This window comes from Ailuropoda melanoleuca, chromosome 2 (assembly GCF_002007445.2).
Source record: "Ailuropoda melanoleuca isolate Jingjing chromosome 2, ASM200744v2, whole genome shotgun sequence".
NCBI lineage: Eukaryota > Metazoa > Chordata > Mammalia > Carnivora > Ursidae > Ailuropoda > Ailuropoda melanoleuca.
The window spans coordinates 32362352-32378759 of record NC_048219.1 but is presented as its reverse complement, the minus strand read 5'-3'; the positions used below and the strand labels follow the sequence as shown (position 1 = coordinate 32378759).

The 16408-nt window shown below is 45.0% G+C and overlaps 1 protein-coding gene across 9 annotated transcripts in view; it reads left to right on the top strand.

Annotated features, from left to right (window-relative positions):
- DAB1 (DAB adaptor protein 1) overlaps positions 1 to 16408 on the top strand; it is a 1110909-nt gene that overhangs the window by 209934 nt on the left and 884567 nt on the right. The window contains exon 4 of one of the 9 annotated variants that reach the window (XM_034653284.1): positions 12489 to 12558. The exons of the other annotated variants lie outside the window; for them this stretch is intronic. The gene's annotated coding sequence lies outside the window, so the exon portion shown is untranslated. The remainder of the gene's footprint in view (positions 1 to 12488; positions 12559 to 16408) is intronic. 9 annotated transcript variants of the gene reach the window in all.

Below are 16408 nucleotides of genomic sequence, written 5' to 3'. Positions count from 1 at the left end.
TTCTACAGAGTCAAAGGAACGGTGCTGGACCGGAAGGGCCAAGACATGTGTCTCAGTCTCAGGCTGGTGGGTTCCATTTGGCACTGGTCAGTCCAGCAGAGCTGAACCAAGGCTACCGATGGGCAGCTGCCTCCCTGCTCCCTCTTGTTGGACTCTGGCTTTCTTGGTGGATTCACAAAAGGAGCCTGCCATCTTGCTAATTAAAAAGCATGACATTCACAGTAGGCTTGTGAAGGCCAAGGTTGGCATGGGGCCTGGGCAAATGCGGTCAAGAAGCTGAAGCTGCTGTCCAGTGGCCGCTACCTCCCTTTCCATATCCCCTCCTTTCTTCTTCTCCTTTTTTTTCGTCCCCTCCTTTCTTGGGGCTCAGGCCTTACCCTGCCAGCCTCTGTGTCCCGTCCCTCCCTCTGTCAGTCAGGGGCTTCATTCCCTCCATTCACTGACATCATTCAGTTATTCATTAAACAACCATTTATAAAACATCCACCAGTTGCATGTCACCAACGTGCTCTACTCCTGAGGCACCAAAATGGAAACCTTCTAAATTTTGTATCAAGAGACTCTCACATGGGGTGGGCAGTGGTAGATTTAGCAACTAGCAATCGTAATTTAGAAGGGGACAAGATACTATCATGGTACGATATTTCAAGAACTATGACCAAGCAGTGGACTGGAACAGCCAGGGCCCAGGAGCCACATCTTCAGCCGCCATCTTTGTTTGGCACAGAGCAAACTGCCCAACTCCATGAATTCCACCTCCCTCCCTGCCTAAACAGCATGGCAGCAACTGCTTAAACTCACCCACAGTGACCCCTAGCAGGTGAACATCTGCAGTGTATGAGTGCTTTTACAAAATTGTGTAACATTACACAAAGACAGGAGCATTTTAAGTATTTTATTCCTCTTCCTCTACCGTTGGGAGGTGATGTGCCCAACTGAGCAGGGTATGGTCTTCTGAGCTGCTGTGAGCTGGCTCCAGCACCCACTAATAGTTATATTATTCACATAAAGTGGGGGCAATAGGACAGAAGTGGGGAGCAACTGTTGCGTTGGAAACAACCATCCAGATGTGTGGGAAGGAGTCGTTGCCTGATTCTGTCTGACATTTACTGTCCCGCAGACCCTTTGCTAGGGATGATCACTTGTGTCTTAATTAAGGAATGAATACATGTGTACAGAGTGGTTTGTATGAAAAGAAGCCCAGGAAAAAAATCCGCCGTCTGTGCAGTGCATGGCTCAGGCATGGTCTTCTAAAAGAGCCTGGATTTCCCATTTAGCATCCCATCATGTCTCCACACCTGGAATTCTAGTCGCTTTTCTGGGGTAAAATGAATGTGGAGTAACCGTGCTACTTTAGATCATGTGGGAATTTTCACACTCGTTTTATTATTTGATCCTGTGGCAGGACACTATTCTCTCCATTTTCGAGTAAAGGAATTGGGACCTCTCTTAGGACAAGTTCACAAAAGCTGCTGTAACAAATAACTCTAAAATCCCAATAGCTTCACACCACAAAGGCTTATTCTTCCTATCCCAGTCTGAAGTGGGTTGGAGGACTCTCTTCTAAGGGATGACTCAGGGCCAGAACCCAGAACCCGCATGGCCCCTGTGTGTAAGGAAGGTTGGGGCTGTGCTAAGGAAGAGGAGAAGGGGAGCATCTAGTCAGTAACCCCCAGAGGCTCAGAGGTAAGGCTGGCTAGGTGGATGGTGGCGTGTAGGATGTACACCTCTTCCAGGCCTGGCTCTAAACCTTATCACACAATCTGCCATCCTCCCTTTTCCCGACCATTAGTGGGCCAGCCGGGGGGGGGCAGCAAGGGACTCTGAAGAGGCCCCCAGAATGGCAGAGGCACAAGATAGAGGAGTCTAAGTCCCTGAGCCACCCTGCGGAGTAAAGCCTCCCAGCACACCTTGGACTGTGACACGAGGAATAAACTTTAGTTGCATCGGGCCACTGAGATTTGAGGGTTGTCTGTTTCAGCAGCTGGATTAATTACTCTGGTTATTTCTGAGTGGGTTTGAAGCTTAGCCGTATCTCTGTATCTCTCGTCAGAACCATATTCTATTTTCATTGTCTTCTGACTGGTCAGTCATCCTCACACCAGAATGTAAGCTTCCTGGGGTCAGAAAGTGTCTGTGACTCATCTCTGTACCCTACGGTCCCTGAATGAGGCTCAGAGAACATTAATTAAATATATAAACATGCAGCCATATATTTGTTAATAAAACATTTGCTCAATAAAACATTTTTCAGTAAAGAAGAAATAAATAATTGTTCAGTACCTTAAATATTTATGTTCTAAAGGCAGAAGAGAGAGGAGATCAGAAAAAACAGTTCATTCAATAATCAGGCTTACAAGGGTAAAAAGATCTGAGTTTGCATCTTATATGTCACTAAACTAAGCTGTGTGACCTTCAGCAAATTACTTAATGCTTCTTCCTCTCCCATTCCCCCTGCTTGTGTTCCCTCTCTCGCTGGCTGTCTCTGTCTCTGTCGAATAGATAAATAAATCTTTAAAAAAAATTTTGGGGGGCTTTCCTGGAAGTATCATGTGCTATTCTGGGTGCTATTGTGGTGTCAAAAGACAAGTAGAAGACACTTTTAACACCCAGGGAGTTTATGTCCCGGTAGTGGGAAGCACAGAACAAGTGTACAAAAAACTATGTTAAAGAAAATTTTCTAACTTTTCCTCTGAAACAAGAGCAGTGTTTTATATTATCAAAAGGTCTTTACATGCATTGTCTCACTTTATCCTCCTAACAACTCTATATCCTATGAACAATTGCCTATCCTATAAAATGGGTAGGCTGAGTCCCAATATACACGATTCCAAGCAAGCCGTACCCTGCACCATGCCCAGATTTTAGCATTCCCCCGACAGTATGCAGTTTATGACACACATGAAGTTGGAACATTGCTCGCTGTTTAGTTGGACACTCCTGAAGCGTTCAGCAGCATCCAGGTTGAGAGCCACATCGATTTAAATGGCAAGTGTGAGGAAATAGCAAGATATTGGAAAGAACACTAGATTTAGAATAACTGCGTTCTTCTGCTTTTAGGCATACGATCTTTGATTTAACTGCTCAAATTCTTGGGATCTCAGTTTCCTCAACTGCAAAGTAGGATCATGCTATCTTGCTTTCAGAGTTGTTCTGGGGTGGAAACGAGAACATTTTTGTGTGTATTTCCCATTAGTACATGTGTGTGCATAGTTTCTGGAATATGTTGGATAAATAAATATATAACGGGTATTTGTTAATTGTTTCCATTAATTGTCCTGCTATGTAACTGGCACATAATGCTTAACCTGACCAACCCTTATGGCTGTGAGTCTTTCAGAATGATGTAAATCAGCGAGCAGCACATCACTGCGGCCCAGGGTTGTTGACTAGGTAAGCTCAAGAACTGGTACCCGAACTCAGGCCTTCTGACCCTAGCAGCCATGCTGAGACGTGAATATTTTCAGCAAAGAGGATTGGTTTTAGCTGCGTTGATACATCTCAGACTGGTATAAAACTAAGCATTCTCTAAGTTTACTACAAGTGGAAGATGGAACGAGTTTTCTCCACTTTTTTTTTAATGCAAAATGCCTTTTATGATATCAGAAGTTCTGCAGTCTGACCCTACACTTCATTTATAAACTCACTTTTCTGTACTTTTATTCACACTGTGAACTACGATTTCTCTGAACGTACTCCAAGCTTTCCAGCCTCTAGGATTTTGCTTAAGCTGTCCCCTGTCCTATAAATGTCCTTTTTGAATGTTAACACTATATGTCTGACCCTTTAAGACCTAAGTGAACCACTTCCTCCTCAACACAGCTCCCTACCCCTATGCTGGTCACATTTTCNTAGAGCTCCTTCCTCAACACAGCCCCCCACCCCTATGCTGGTCACATTTTCTTTTTCCTCCAAGTTTCCATAATGCTTTATGCACTCTTTTATAAAGATTNAACACAGCTCCCTACCCCTATGCTGGTCACATTTTCTTTTTCCTCCAAGTTTCCATAATGCTTTATGCACTCTTTTATAAAGATTTTGTTTATTTGAGAGAGAAAGAGGGAGAGCGTGCATGCGAGCGGGGGGAGGGGCATAGGCAGAGGGAGAGAGAATCTCAAGCAGACTCAGCAGCGCTGAGCACAGAGCCTGACGTGAGGCTCAATCTCAGAANGAGCACAGAGCCTGACGTGAGGCTCAATCTCAGAACACTGAGATCATGCCCTGAGCCGAAATCAAGAGGTGTACCCTTAACCATTTGAGCCACCCAGGCTTCCCTATCAACTTGTTTTCACCTTTACTTCGCATTGCAATTATTAACCACATGATCCATGAATCCTAGGCACTTATAATTTGGGATTGGAAAGAACCCCGAATTAGGAGTATGGCGGTTCTGGATTTGCACCCCAGCCCCACTATTCTTAGTGAAGGGATCTTAGGCAAGTTAGTTAAACTTTCAGCTTCGGATTTTTTACCTGCAAATAGAAATCATATCTACCGCTCAGGGTGTAAGGAATACTGATAGTTCTCTGCACAGTGTCTGATACGTGGTAGGCACTCAATACGTAGCATTTCTTTTTCTCTTCTTCCTTTTCCTGAAAAATAGGATATTTGTATCCTACTTGCCTAAGTCCCATACACAGTGTTCAACACACAGTAGGTGCTCAATACCTCCTGTGCAGGCAATATATTTACAAAGTGATGTAATTTATTCAATCACAAATGAAAAAAAATGGACGGACAAATACATGAAAGAATAAAGTAGAATATGGCCCCTGAGATGTAAAAATGAATCTGAACTTCAAGTGTCTAGTTTCCATGTAATTGGTACTTTATCGTACTGTCTATTTTACTGTTTTTCCCTTGGATCCGTCATGAGGAATGAGCATCTTCCAGATCCTTAGGCAGGACAGGGTGTTTTATATCATCACTGCTTTGACTCTTCCTTCAGCTGTCTCTTTTTCTTTGAGCAACTCTCCGAAGACATCACACTGTTCTTCCTGGAGTGCATTGGCTGAGATATGCTAAAGACAGGCTACCTCCTAGAAGGAGAATGCCACACGTGATTGACATGACTTCCACTTCCTAGCCCTGCCCATGTTGCCCGCCCCAGTGCAGGAAACGCCAAAGATGCAGCTAACATGCTGAACTGAAACACACACTGAATTAAGCCTACATCTGTGGCTGTTAAAGTGGGGGAAAAGATTAATAAAGTGCATGTGGAAACTTGAAAGAATAATTAGCGGGACTTTTTATGTTTTGGCTGCAAAGTCGTCTCCACATTTAGCATAAAGCAGAACCTTTCTTCTAATCCTTCTGAGGATGAAGGATTGGCTCAAACTAAATTGGTTTTCTTTGTACATCCTTGAGATTTTTTTTCTTAATGTTATCATTTTTAAAAATTATTATATTTTAATCAGGCTCTTTGTGGGATCTGCGTTGTTTCTGGATTTGCCATCACCCCGTCGCACGATTAGCTGCCACGTGGGCCCTGATAAAAGAAAGCGCGTGAATTGTGGGCTGCAGAGAGCTTAAATCACACATCTTTCACAGGGACGCGTTCCGTCGCGATCAGGGCTGAGACGCTGGCTGCTAACAGCCCACCTCGCTGAGATGTAGAGTGAGTTATTGGTGTACATAATAAACTAACATCTGTACGGTGCATCTCAGAATGGGTGTCAGGGAAGCTAGAAGACAAAGCAGGATGGCATCATTAGGGCCAGATTTAAGACTCCAATTTGTGTATCATTTGCATAACAATGCACGGGAGCAACCATTCACTGTTCCCTTTCAGAATTCACATGTTTCACCTTCACAGGAACATTCCTACGGGAGGGAGGCAGAGAGGAGGTGCTTGCCAGAGGGATTCAGTCTGGGAGAGCATCCTTTCCATTCCGGAAGGAGCCTCTGAATTCATGGGGTCAGTAAGAATTCCCCTGTCTTCTGGACCCCCAGGGCCTCCCAAAAGGTCTCCCCTGCAGGAGTTCTGGGCACTCTGGGAGCTGGTTTGCACCAGTACCTTCTCTTCTGGCTCTGAGTCAGGGGCCAGGCACGTTTTTCAGTCCATAGACATTTATTGAGCACTGTAAGGTCAAGAAAAAGCCTTGGACTACCTTGGAGTCCAGAGACAGGAACGCGTGTCCTGCCGCGGGGCCATGTTCTCCCTTTGGCCCTTGGCTAGGAAGAGTCTCCTTTCGAGCCCAAATCTCCTTATCTCTGCAATAGGAATATTAATAATACTTGTATGGGTATCACTGACAGCTGGCTTTGTGCAGCAAGATGCTGAAAGTATTTAATCCTCGCAACAACCCTCTAAAATGATGACTTCCTTTTTGTTTTGTTTTGTTTTGTTTACCCATCAGGAAACTGAGGCACAGAGAAGTACTTGCCAGTCACTCAACTTCTGAGTGACAAAGCCAGGATATCCCAGTGTCTTTTTACCTCACATGATAGAGGCTCAACAATGTCAAATCGATAAATGCTTACACCTCTGGGTGCCAAGCATGGTGCCAGGTGCTGGGATTCAATGGGGAACAGAGCAGACTTGGCCCCCACCTTCATGCGACTTCCATCCAGGTTATAGATGGGGACATACTCCAAAAACTTGAATGTGCTGGTCCCACGCTCCCTTGTTCTATTTTGGCACCACTGTGCTACCTGGGGAGAACACAGGCTCTGGAAGCAAACATCTTGGTTTTGAATTCAGACTCCGTCACCTCCTTACTGTGTGTACTTGGCAAGTCTCTAAACCTCTCTGAGCCTGAGTTTTTTCATGGAAAAAAAAAGGATCCGAAAGTATTCCTGTCTCAAAAAGTTGTTAGGAGAATTAAATGACAACATCGTGAATGGGACATAGATTTCTTAACACCATGCCTTGTCACAAAGTAATTTCTAAATAATACTAGCTATTATTATTATTAATCAATCATTACAGCTGGCATGCAGCTGAGCAACTGTGACCTGAAGGATCAAAGGGGATCTTGCGTTTTATGTCTTAGTATTCTAAACTGGCCTTGGATCTTGAGACACTGGTTTTTCATTTTTTACCAAGGCCAGGCGCTGAGTCCCTTCTGGCCACAGCCAGCTGTGTGGGCATCTGGGCCAAGGAGCCCCATGAGGATGAGGCATATTTGCTGATTCTTCTTCACAGCAGACTCCGTCCAAGTTGCAGCTTTAGCGGGGTCCCGGCGTCCTCAGGCCACACACTCTGGGGCTCTCGGCACCTTCAGGGGATGGGCCTCACGTGTTCAGAATGACAATGACCCACCCTGCCTCCAGACACTGGCCCTGACACTGGTCCAAACTCCAGCCCGGGGCTCTGGGCAGACTCATGTATTACAGCCCTGCCCACAACACTTCGTCCACCCCCAATGCTCCCAACCCCTGTATCATCCTTGGCAGGGTAAAGGGCACAGTAGATCTTGTTGGGGTGATGAAAATGTTCTCAAACTGATTGATGGTGAAGGTTATACAACTGGGTGAGTTCACGAAAAATCATGGAATTGTGCAATTGAAATAGGTGAATTCTATCATGTATAAAATATACTGCAATGAAGTTATAAACAAAAATGGGAGCATGATTTTGGGGGCATTGAGGCTCACTAGTCTGACAAAAATCTTAGTTTCCTCATCTGGAACACAGGGATTCCTTGTAGCCTTGTAGCGAATGGCCTCCTCCTGGCTGAGAAGGCTGCGATATAAATTTTATTGTCAGTGGGAGTAACTAATTATGTGAGAAAAGCAAAAAACCGGGGGTGGGGTGGGGGGATAAAGTCAGTGTGAATGTGTTTCTTTTCCGTTCCTCAGGAGGCTGGCTTTAGCTCTGAAATGCATGTAACATTTTTTAAAAAGGCTTTTTTGAACACCTCTTTGGCAGGCTCCAGCTGCCTCCTCCGCCCCCCCCCCCACGCCCTGTGAAATGCTAATGGGAATGCAGTAAGTGTGTGTATGCTCAGGCTGTTCACTGTGCTCCAGGCACTATGTAAATATGGTTCGAGGGTGATCTCATCCCATCCCACAGCTGCTGTGCCCGGGACTCTCTTTCACAGATGGAGAAACTGAGGCTCAGAGGTTAAGCGGTGACTCCTGGCGGGGAGAAGGCAGAGATGGGCCTCCCAGGCCTTTCTCCCAGAACGGTCAGGGCGGGAGCGGGTGGGAGCCTCACCAGGGCACCTGTTAGAAATGCAGATTCTTGGGCCCTGCCCAGACCGACTGGATCAGAAACTCTGGCAGTAGGGCCCCAGAAATCTAATGTTCACTCTGGGTTGAGAACCACCGCCTCAGCTCTGCTGTTTCCTGGGGATCCGTTTACCAACTGAAGAAAAGTGCCAGGTGAGAGCCCGCATTGGATATGGCGCCGTGGGGAGGCCCTCCTGTTGCTGCCACACCTGTGCCCCAAGAGGAGGTCCTGTGCAAGCTGTGAGGTGGCAGCTCTGCCTTAAAAGCCAGACCGTCCTCAATGAAACCGTTCATGCAAATCAGCTTGGTGCAGGCAGGAAGAGTTGGCCCCATTGCAGGGCGTAGCCAAGTGTGGGTGAGAAAAGTGATACTAACTAACATCTATCAAATGCTTGGGGGGGGGTCAGGTGGTGTCCTCAGAACTTTGGAGGTGTTACTTGGTTTCATCATCCTAACTCCATGAGGACAGTGCTATCATTGCCCCTGTTATACAGATGAAGACGTGGAGGTGGAGAGAGGTTGAGTAGCTGGCATTCCTGGTTGGTGGCAGAACCGAGAGATGATTTTCAGCAGTCTGGCTCACTCTCCCCACTGCTTCTTCCCTGAGGGCTGTCCCAGCCAGTGGAAGCTGCCTGTGCTCCCTCTAGCTGCATGTCAGTTGTCTTCCTTTTGGGGCTCTTCTCAAAGATGCTCAACTCTTATTGATAAGATGCTCCCACTCCTGTAGAAAACTACTCAGTACTCCCCATGATGTGTTCCAGTGAGCCCCGCCTGCGTCCTCCCCCTGGCCAATGGATCGAGGCCAAGGATCTTCAAGTAAACCGAGTGCTTCCAGTGGCAACTGGCTTAGTATCTCCAGCCTTGGCCTGCCCTGGAATCAGAGCTACATTTGAATCCCAGCTCTTCCACTATCTAGCTGTTTGATCTCAGCTGTGGACTGAGCCTCAGTTTCTCTGAATGAATGAATGGATGAAAATTTGTGTAATATGCGTGCATATGCATCGGTATAATATATGAAAATAATGCATATTATTACTGGCCTCTCGGGGTGGCTGTGAGGCATAAATGTGAGAATATGAGTGACTTCAGAAAACCTCCGTGCACTCTGCAACATGAAGTATCACTTCTGATGCCCTCTGCCTGTTGCTCCCAGCTCCTTGGCTCTGACTCCCGTTAGAGCTCCTGCGCCCTGGCATGAGTCTATTATCTCAGTCTCAGAAGCAGAGTTTTCAGTAGCCTAGCACTGGGTCTGGGATGAATTACACATGCCAGTTTATTTCCTTAGTCTACCGGCCCCCACCTCCCACCCTTCCACCTTGAGCTTGGGGTGGCTAAGGAAGGCAGAAGCTGGCATAAACGAGGGATGGATTTTGGACTTAGAACCAGGCAGAGAAAAACTGGACAGGACTTCAAGAAGGGGCTGTGTCAGTTGCTGCTTTCTGTTTGTAAATTTTAAGGCCAACAGGTGCTCAGCGCAGTCATCTGACAGTGATGACCAGCAACATTTCCCACGTGGCCGCCCTGCCTGGGAAGCGTCCACAGATGCCAGTCAGAAAGCAATGACCCAGTGGACTTTCAATCTAAGTTGAAGGCACTGACACGGACCCAAGGTGCAAGAGAGGCAGAGTGAATGCTAAAGCCGAGGCACGCAGAGCAGAGCAGTCCTGACCCAGACAGGTGTGTTTGCTGTAAGAAGAGGAGCCCGAACAAGTTGGGTTAATGAAAATTTCCTCATTTGAATCATATTTTAAAAGACGGGAGGGAATTGCACATTTAAAGGAATCATTGAATACTTTGGCTAAATGAAGAATTGTCTGGTAAAATGAACTGTCTCCCTTCCACAGTGCAAATTATAAATAGTATCAATTGGATTTCCATAAAATGGAGGGCCAACTATCTAACACATGTCAGTAAAGAGAAACCAGCAAAATCAGGTTTCTTCTTTGACGTTTCTTTCGTCAGTGCCGTGGAGAGGAGCATAATATCCTCAACAGCCTGGAGAAGATGCTGTCATGATGCCCCCCATGCTGAGGTCATGATGCCAACCACAGTCACACAGGTGACTTCCTCAGCTCTCTACAATAACCCAGGGAGGGAGGGGCACGTGTCCCTGTTTCCTAGTCGGGGCATGTGAGGCTCCAAGAATTTGAGTGATTTTTCTAGGAAGATACATCCTATATCTAGGATAAAATGAACAAATGTGATGTTTATTAACAATACTCATAACAGTAACACATAATCTATGCCAGGCACTTCCATGCATCTTAATTAACCCTTACAACAATAAACCAATATACGACATAGTATTGTCGCCATTTTACAAATAAGGAAGGGGACTCAAAGGATAAATAACAGCCCAAATTTAGAGGACTGGTTGACCTAGGATTCAAACCCAGGTTTGTTTAGGTCCAAACTCTTGTATGTATGTATGTATGTATGTATGTATGTATGTATGTATGTATTTAATTTATGCCAGATATATGTTCTCTAGTGCTCCCAAGATGCTCTGGCACTTGAGATGAAGGCATTTGTTTATTTCAGATATCGTGGGTCCCCGTACATAATGTGTGTTGCGTTTTATCTGCTGCTTTCTTTGGCTTCAGGTGTCTAAAAGAGAAATGGTTAACTCTGCTTTGTAGATGATGACTCAGAAGCTCAGAGAGGTGTAGTAACAACGCAGACCTCGCAGGTGATGGGCGGCAAGGGCGGTCTGCTGTCCTCAGAGCCTATGTTGTTCTCCACATCCTAGTAGGTCGGGAAAGAAAAGAGTGTGAATTTCAGACTGATGGATATATATCAAGTGGCAGGAAATAGGTTGAGGAATTTACTGTATTTAGGCACTATACAGTTAACTCATAACCTACAGATACCAAAATATGCAAAGTGCCCACAAGTTTAAAAAAAACCAAAACCCACCCAAGTCTTCTAAGATGACAACACAGGGCTCAGTGGATTCATCAGCTAAGAAGGGAGTCATAGATTAATAATATAATAATAATAATAATAATAATGAATCCAAAAACTCAGACCTTAATGTTTGGATTGCATAAGACTCCAGAGCAGTGTGTTAGTTTCTTGTGGCAGCTGTAACTAATAATCACAGACTGGGGGGCTTAACACAGCAGTTTATTCTCTCACTGTTCTGTAGGCCAGAAGTCCGCCATCAGCATCCCATTGTGGAAATACAGGTGTTGGTAGGGCTGCGCTCCTAGAGACCCTGGACAATCTTTTCCTTGCCTCTTCCTGCTTCTGGTGGCTGCCAGCATTCCTGGGCTTGCAGCCACATCTCTTCAATCTCTGCCTCTGTCTTCACCTCCCTTCTCCTCTCCCTTTGCATCAAGTTTCCCTATCTTTCTCCTATAAAGATGCTTGTGATCGCATTTAGGCCTAACGGGGGTCATCTCTCTATCTCAAAGTCCCTATTATCATCATATCTGCAAAGACCCTTTTCCTTATAAAGTAACGTTGATGAGTTCCAGAGATTAGGACTTATTATCTTTGGGAGTCCTTACTTTGCCAACCATAGTCAGAAATGGGGCCCTAGTACTCCTAGGCAGCAGAGGGATGATCTGCAGTCTTCCTGTCCTTTATGGAGGAGAGTGTCCCTGCTCTCCCAAAGTGACAAGACCACCTTTCCACAAGTATGTGTCTCCATCCCTACTGAGAACTCAGGAAAGGTAGGGCTCTGGAAAAGAGCCCCTTTCACAGAAGGTGGCATGCAGGCTAAGACTTTAGAGATAGAAAAAAGTAAGGGGTGGGGAGAGCACGTGAGAGGTGAGGGAAATGACCAGAAAATGGAGGGGCAGAGAGAAAAGGCAGAGGATTAGGGCGACAAAGAGAAATGGTGGAGAGAAGAAGCAACTGAGAGAAGAAAAAGGAAGAATAATTTAGAGAAAAGTGAAGAAAAATAAAAAACAAGGATTGAGAAACTGGTGGAAAAGACAGGATAGGGAAGGAGCACAAGGGAAGATGGGAAAAAAATAACTAGAGAGAGGAAAGCTAGGAGGGAAGGAGATTGACAGCAGATGGGGAGAAAGAAGACAAAGATGAGGAGAGAAGAGAGCAGCAGGAAGATTGAAAGGCAGTAGACAGGAGAGCAGAGAGTGTTGAGCGAGGAGAGACACAGGTATGAGATGAAACAGCAGCAGAGAGAGGAAGAAGGCAGAGCTTGAACTCGCACTGGGAAAGAAAATATTAAAGGCATTTGGTAAGGTGACAAACGTCTTATATGTTAATGTGCTGAAATAAATACAGCAGCTGCAAGTTACAAATCACATTCATCGACTGTTAATGTCTGGTAATTGTCCCTACAGATATTTTCTGTCTGGTTCCAAACCCTGGCTTATCAGAGGACAACATGCTTTTGAAATTCCACATTATTTTGTAAGTACATTTCACATCCAAAAGTTCCACTAAGTATGATATACTGAAGACTTATTTAGTTTCCATTCAGCGGAGCTCCTGGGCTCAGCACAATGATTTTAAACTGGACATTTTGATCATCATTTTCCTGACATCCAAGGGCAGGACAGGCCTTCCCACTGTTCTCCAAGTCCTTTTTTAGCCTGATGGACGGCCTGCCTGCCTCTCTCCCTCCCTCACTCGCTGCCTCCTTCCCTCCTTTTCCTTCTTCTTCCCTTTCTTACTTTTAACTCCCTTCCTCCCTTCCTTTCTCTCTCAAGAGTTCCTTTTCATCCTTCCTTCCTTCCTTCTTTCCTTCCTTCCTTCCTTCCTTCCTTCCTCCCTCCCTCCTCTCATTTTTCTCCCTTCCTTTCTGACTTCCTTCCTTCCACCCTCTTCTTTCTCTCCTTTCTTCCTTCTTTCCTCTCTCTCTTTCTTCCTTCCTCCTCTCCTCTCCTCTCCTCTCCTCTCCTCTCCTCTCCTTTCTTTCCTTCTTCCCCACTTCTGCCTGTTTCTTTTTCTCTTTTCTTTCCCTCACTTTTTCCCCTTTTAAGTATCTCTTCCCTGGCAGCATAAAGTTGTAGACCAGGGTTTTTCAACCTAGGCACTGCTGACATTTGGGGCTGGCTAATTCTTTATGGTGGAGCTATTCTGTGTGCTGTAGGATTTTCACAGCATCCCCAGCCCTTACCCACTATATGCCAGTAGCACCCCCATTCCTGAGTTGTGACAACCAAAACTGTTCCCAGACAGCACCAAATATTTGCTGAGGGGGAAAATTACCCCTAGTTGAGAAAGGCTTTATTCTGTAGTCAGAGAAATCCAAGCTCCAACCACCCCACACTTCCTGGCTGTTTGATCACCGGCAGACCCAGCCTTTCAGGTGCGTCAGAATCCCCATTAAAGCTTGTTGAAGCACACCATCCTGGACCCCACCCCTGGAGCTTCTGGTCAGTAGATCTCTTCCGGGACCCAAGAGTGTGCATTTCTAACTCACCCCCAGGTGCCACTGCTGCCGCTGGTCCAGGACTGTGCTTTGAGAACCACTGCCCTGCCTCTAACTCGGCTGCTCTGCAATATGGTCACCAAAATACAGAGTTGATAAGACTTCCCTCTCCAGCTTGTTCTACATATTAAGAGAAATAACTTACCTAAGATACTGAACACAGGATCCTGGTCCATGCCAGGTAATAAATAAATGGTAGTTCATAAAGAAAGTCCTCTTAAAGAAGGCCTTTGACAGGAACTGTGTGGATTAAAAATGTGTATGGATATATTCACAGCAGCACCCAGGTGCTACCATTTTTTTTTTAAAGAGGTTCAGGGGCTTTTTAGCGACATAGAACGTGTGCTTATTAATAAACCTCTCTCAGTGGGATCACTCCCCTGCAGTAAGGGAAGATAAATGATCGAAGCCAGCATTGCACCTTAGATTCTGGAAATCTAGAATTGATACACCAGCACACATCCTTGTTAATAAGCCAGAGTGTTAACTCTGTTACTGTGTCCAGGAAGAAGAAGTGTCTGTGGGTACGGCGGCCTAAAAACCCTCTAATATCTTCTCCCCAGCTGAAAGGGAATTAACATTTATTGTGCATCCACGGTGTGCCAGGCAGGATGCTAGATGATATACATATGTGCATTTATTCCTCAAATTACTCTAAGAAGTCTCATCCCTATTTGTCACATTAAGAAACTGGGGCTCCAAGAGGGGTTGAGCAATTTGTCCAGTGCCATCCAGCCAGCATAATACAGTGTGGGGACAGTAGCTCCGCTCCGTGGGACTCCAGCTCCTGGATTCTGCCCACGGCTGCAGGGCGCGGGCCGGTGCAGGTCAGCACAGATCAGCACAGATCAGCACCATGCTCTTTAGAATGTTATAAGTCAAGTGTGTTGAAACTCTGTTCACATGCCTGTTCTCTTGTTAGAATTTTAGTTCCCTTTTTGAGGGCAAAGGATTTGTTCTCTTGTCTATGGTCCTGAAGCCTAGCCTAGCATAGTGACTTGCATGTGATTGGCCGTCAGTGCTCAGAGGGTAAATGAATGAACAGAAGACTGTCACTCCATCTGTTAGGAAGTGTCACTGAAACAATATGGGATTGCATGTCAAGAGGTCTAGGTTTTGGTTGGGAATGTCCACAGGTTCATTATATAACCTTAGTGAAGAAGTCACTTTCCCTTCCTGTTGTGGACTGAATTGTGTCTCCCCACCCAGTTTATATGGTAAAGTCCTAAGCCCCAGTGTGACTGTATTTAGAGATGGGGTCTTTAGGTAGTTATAATTAGATGAGGTCATGAGGATGGGGCCCTAATCCAGTAGAACTGGTGGCCTTAGAAGAAGAGAAAGAGAGAGAAAGAGGAAGAAAAGAAGAGATATTTTTCTCTCTTTCCATGTGTACACAGCAAAAAAGCCATGCAAGGACATAGCAAGAGGCTGTGAGAACTCCAACATAGGAGTTCTCCGAAGAAACCAGATCTATCAGCACCTTGATCTGGGACCCTCACCTTCAGAGCTGTGGGAAAGTAAATGTCTGTGGTATTTTGTTCGGCAGCCTGAACAGACTAATATATTCCCCCAACCATACTGTCATTATGAAACAAAGAACCTAGATTAGATGAACCATTTCAAGAATTTTCTAGAGAATGCCAGTTTTTGACAAAATGTTAATAGGTATGCCATCAAAATGAATTCTGTGATTAAAAGAGTTGGGAAAACCTTACATGTTCTATCCCTTTCCTGGAAATCCATGAATGTATACAAGGTTATGAGAAGTCTCAGAAGAAACAAAAAACAAAAGCAAGACAAAACAAAACAAAAACCCTTTTAACTCCGTTTAACCCAAAACTTTTCAATCTTACCGGGTAGATAATAGTTTATTCCCCTGAACTCATCCCCTTCTTTTTTGTTATTGTTGTTTGTTTTTAACAGACGAGGGAATTGAGAACAGGTTTAAAAGACTCCACAGGCACATAACCAACAGGGGGGCAGAGAAAAGTTCAAACTCCTGTCTGTACATCTCAGAAACCCAGGCTCTTTTCAATATGTATCATTTAGTGTCTGATTTAGAACATCCAATCCAAATGCTTCTGTGGAGAATCAGAAGTGGCAGATTTGGGGCAAACGGGCAGAGTATTAATAATAATAATATGTGCTACCATTTACTGAACATTTGGTATATTCCAGGTGCTGTTCTAGGTGCTTTAGATGTATTCATTTGAAATTCACAAATATCCTATAACAATAGAAGTCCTCATTCCACTAAAACTGTGTCATTTCTTTAGCGTTTTGAGGGTTAGAAACTAGGACAAGACTATCAGCCAAATGCAGCGGGTACCAGTGTACTGGCTGTATATCTTATCAGATATTCAAGAATGCAGCAAGAAATGTCACGGGGAGCTTTCGACAAAAATATTTAATTAATAGCAACAGCTACAGAAATGAATAATAGCATCCAAGCAATTACAGTGCTCAATAAAGCAGCTCTCGGAGGATGGGGTGGCAGCAGATTACTGACTGATGGACTGCATTTAAATATGTTATCTGCTCACTGGAAAGACCCCAGTGGGTCCCTCTCCTCCAGGACATGGCCAGCAGTAGTAGTAGTGTTGTATCTTTTTTTTTTCTTTTAATAGAGTAACAAATTGAATTATCTGGGAGAGTGGTCAGAGATTTCTGACCCTCTCTGAAATTTCCATCAATTCTTTTACCTTACCAATGAATAGTGGGAGCAACTGGAGGGATAGCTGAAAAGCACCCTAAATACTGTGTTTCAGGGTAAGTGTACTCATCAAGTGTTAATTGAGAATCAATGGGGAAACTTTTAAGGCTCCA